This window comes from Rhagoletis pomonella, unplaced genomic scaffold (genome assembly GCF_013731165.1).
Source record: "Rhagoletis pomonella isolate Grant_MI unplaced genomic scaffold, Rhpom_1.0 Rhpom_scaffold_00010, whole genome shotgun sequence".
NCBI lineage: Eukaryota > Metazoa > Arthropoda > Insecta > Diptera > Tephritidae > Rhagoletis > Rhagoletis pomonella.
Genome location: NW_023458564.1, coordinates 2,815,428 through 2,820,466, shown reverse-complemented (window position 1 = coordinate 2,820,466; position 5,039 = coordinate 2,815,428).

Below are 5,039 nucleotides of genomic sequence, written 5' to 3'. Positions count from 1 at the left end.
ATTATGGCGCCTGCTCCATGTGGGTTTAAGAGGTCGCTACCGGCGCTTGAAATTTCAATTTTTCACTAACTTCGAAATTTCGTATCAAAGGATAATTCGATAACTAAGGTCATATATTTTCAGAAAAACAAAGTGGTTTCTATACAACAATTTAACGCTGAAACGATGTAATAAATAGTTCGTTTTTCTTCAAAAATTACTTACGCTCCGCAATACCGCATTTAGGGCTTTCAAGCCCATCTTGGAGCAGGCGCCATCTTTTTAATCAAATATACGAAATCCCAAGGCTTATCGAAGATCCGAAAACTATTTGTTGAAACAGTTTAATGCATATGTATGTAGATTTTCGTGTTGTGGTAGCGAAACGCGTTGAAGGAAAAACAATATTTTTAAATGTTTGATCTACAAATCTCGTCCTCATGTGTCTTCCTCTATAAAATATATATATATATATATATTCAATTTATAAACGCAACCGAGTTTGGAAACTAATTGTTTTAATGAACAAAAGTTATAAAGTAGTAGTATGTATATTTCGTGCTAATATTTGTTTACAAGGCTAAAAATTCTGAACAGCTCAAATCAAAGTTACAAAAATAGATGAAAAGAATAAGCAAAATGTTCAATTTCCAAACACAAATTTATATAAAGAACTGGTTTAAATTATTCCAAATACAAATTGGATGAAGAAAACGGGTCGATCTTTCTAACTGGATTCAATGCATTCCACGCCAGATTAGATAATTCCGATTCCAATACAACCCTGCTTAAGATCCCTTTCTTAAAATATTACTGAAACAATGTAAACCAGTCATTAGCAATATATTTTATATATACATAATCTAAAAACTCTGCAAATTTTGTACTTGTAACCGAAATGAAGGTACATACATACACATGTACATATATCCTCAAAATAATACTGGGTGATTCACAAAGTGTCACAACTGTTATACTGGTATAAAGTCATCAATTTTAAAACGTTTAAAACTCCTTTGTGTTTGCTATGAACCACTCAAAAATAAATTTAACCTTTATAAAATTTATAACAATGCGACAAGTTATGACAGCTTCTAAATCACCCATATGTATGTATATATGTACATATATGTAAAATACGCTCCGATTTTTCTAAAATTCTGCTAACAAATTGGCAAAGGCTGTACTGTCCTCTCATAACTAATGGCTGAGGATGGAATTTACATAGGGATCAACAAGTTAACAAGCTCTTCCAAACTCTAAAAAGCAAAGTGGGAACTGCAGTATGGTCCGATCGCAACTTTAATTTATGGGTCCGCCATAAACGCCGAAAAATGCAATGGAGGACCAATAAAAAATATTTTTTATTAAAAAATAGTTACATAAACAATTGGGTATTGTTATTGAAAGTCTCCTGAAGAGAACCAGAGCTAGTCGATCGAAAAATATTGATTTTCAAGAATTCTATATCATTTCTACGAAAAGTTGATTTTTCTCTCCATATAAAAATACATGGAAAACTTTGAGAGCTTTGAGCGACCTCTAAAAATTGTTTGATTTCACAATAAAAAAACGGGGGTATACTTTTTTCGGTTCGGAACAATCCTAGGGGTAGAGCATTACAATTCCGACTTTACTGTTTTTGGACCGCCCTAATGTACACATGTAATGTACTGTTCATAAATTCACTGGCACCTTCCTTTTTTAACCAAGTTGATTAATTTTTTTTTTTTTACTTATAAAACTACCAAGAGATCAATTGAGCCTGATTTCTTGAATTGAAACTGCATACCCAACATTTTTCTAAAAATTAAAAAAATAAATTTTTTTCAACTACTTTTTAGTAAGTAGCATTTATTAACTACAACAGGAGAATTGATTTTCTTCAAAATTATTACTTTTGCTGCACGCTGCACTGAACAATTTAATATCAGCAAATAAACATTCAAAAATCGTATTCAACTGATCTCTTGCCCACTTTATAAGCTTTCATTTAAATGAATCAAATGGTTGAAAAATTAAGGCTCCATTGAGTTATGAATAGTAAATCCCTGTTTTTGAACCACTATGCACCGGTGCACAGTGGTCGGAGAAGCTATGTTTTACGCGAAAAATTAGAAGAACTGTTACGATTATAATAAAAATGCATCATCGTATTATCTTTGTTATGCTAAATCTGAATATGCCATAAAATTTTAGGTTTGACAGTTGGCAGCTGTCGAATCTACTGCTAATTTCTCTAAAAATAAGAAAATCTTTTTGAAAATACCACTTATTAGGTTTTTAGGCACTCTAGTCACGAATTTTATGTCAAATTAAAAGTTTGACAGTCGAGAGCTGTCAAACGGACTGGAATTTTTATAAAAAGCAGAGAATCTTTTTAAAAACGTTACTGATAAAGTTTTAAAATATGCGGATCACGATTTTTACGTCAAATTAAAGCTTCGAGAGTTGACAGCTGTCAAATTGACTGCTAATTTTTCTGATAATAAGAAAATGATTTTAAATGCTACTGGTAAGGGTTTTAGACACACTAGTCACGAATTTTACGTGAAAATAAAACCTTGAGATTTGACAGCTGTCGAATGGGCTGTCAATTTCTCTAAATATAAGGAGAATTTCCCAAGAAGTAAACGTACTACGTTTTAAGGCTCACTGTTCTCGAGTTCTATATTACATTCAAACTTTTTCAGTTGACATCTGTCAAATCAACTGTCATTTTTAGTTGAGTAACACAATATATTTGTTAGGCAAAATTACTGATTTATTGTATTTGATCGAACATATTTAAAATGAATTTATGGTCAAATTACGAATTAATAACAATAATTATATTTATATATATGTTCAGCCCAAACAATTTTTTAAGATTTTTTTTATTTTATACCAAATTGGTGATTTCCAAACCTAAAATTTTGTCAGTTTTACATAACGTTGTTCAGGTTTGAATTTTTGTAAATGAGAAAGTAAAAGAGAAACAAAAAACTATCACCAGTTCACGTATGTTCAAACGTCTACCAAACACCCTGTATTAACGAATATTACAGACAACAAATTAAAATAGAAATGACGAAATATTTTTTTACTCATCTCTGTCACTTTCAACAAAAACTGATGCATTTTTAGTTGAGTTCACGCAAAAGAATGGCAACTTCTTCGAAAATGGCATCTGCTTTTCGAAGTGGGGGTCGTCTCATACTGGATATAACAGGATCAGATGTTAAAATTAACATGTGAAATAAATCTGCGTTAGATTCCTTCCTGGTCATTTTTCGAGTGTTATGCTCGCGATACCATCTTAAGTCTTTGTTGCGAACCTCCTCGGCTTCCTCAGAAAAATGTCCCACTGGTAAAGGCATACATAGATACCGACGGCAATACCAAATGCCATGCAAATTTAGTCATTTTTTAAATTCTTGGCCACCATATTGGATACAGAAGAATAACGCATGTGTCCAATAAGGAAGGGTGTAATATTCGGCAACGATAACTTCCGTTAACGGCCTTCGGAGTTGCCATGAATGCGAACCTCTAAATAGCGAATTTCAAAAAAATTCAACAATTTATTTAAATCTCGGACGCCATGTTGGACTTTGATTTGATTTGATTTTGAATTTTCCAAAACTTGTTTGAAATTTATAATAAGCGAACTAAAGAACCTCAAAATATCAAATTTTATGAAAATTTTGTTTATTCTTGGACACCATATTGGATCCGTTATTTTCGGTTTTTGAAAATTGACTTCAGGTTTGTCAAGACACATCTTATAAATAATATTATGCTAAATATAGAAAAATTACATTAATCCGTAGTGTTTTATATACTTATGATATTTGGAACAATGGCTAAAGTTGGTCTAGTGTCGTAAAAGTGGCGCGAGTATGCGCGGCTTTTCTTTTCGTAGATCCTTAACCTTTTTATACCTTTTTGAAAAAAAATATTTCTTGAACAATAATCCGTGTCATTAAGATATTCATAATTTGGCAACAAAATGTTATTATGTAATTTTTCATATGAAATCATCATTTTCCATTTTTATGAAGTAACACCAAACCAGCAGTTACTGTTATAATTTAAAGTTTCCATAAAAAAAAATCGTTCAGAAAGCTATCAACTCATAACTGTTAGAACAAGCCATGATCGAATTCGTTGAATTAAATGTATTCAACGGCTTGCTCAGCACATATTATTAAAAATACTAACCAGCTTTGAGTTCGCTGGACATTTCTGAATAAGAATGGCTTTGCTCCAACTAATTTATCACAGTTTAAAAATAGGCCTTTATCGCGTAAAACATGCATTATCCGACCACTGTGCGGTGGCTAAAATGTCTGTATGTAACAGACCTGTGCATATTTCAGGCCATTGGTGCTGCAGTATTACCACTTATACATATTATTGGTGCAAGCAAAGCTCGCATTCGGTCTGTTGCTGTAAGGTACTTCAATAAGATTACATTCTTTTTATGCAGTTGCTTCTTTGGTAGGTGAATCAGTTACCGATTGATAAAATTAATTCCAAAACACGTCGCAATATTAACTGGGACCATCAGCGTTGCCAGATAGCGTAATGTAAATTTTCGCAGTAAAGTAGCTGAAAAGCTAGTTCGAAGCCTTTTCCTCTTTGAATACTTTCGAGCTGGAGCTTCGCTGTCGAAGCATAGTTTAGCTATATATGAAAAATTCGAAGGTTAGCAAAAGTGCTGATGAATTTCATCATAAGTATGCACACATGAGTACGTTGATTGTAGATTCCACTAACATCTAGAATTGTGTACAATAAATAAAGTAAAACTTAGTTAGGTTTTGGAAGTACAGACAAAACAAAAATCAGGTTATTTATTATACGTATAAAATTTTAATATAATTTGATAATTTCAAATCAAAAGTAGGTACTTATAGTTATATATACAATTAAAAAGAAAATAATAAGTATGAAATAAAAATTTTAGTGGAGTCATAAGAAAAATTTAATGTTAATATTTGTAATTGTACATAAGTACATAAAAAATAATCTAGGAATATTTTAACGATGAAAACCAAAACGTAACTTTGATGTTA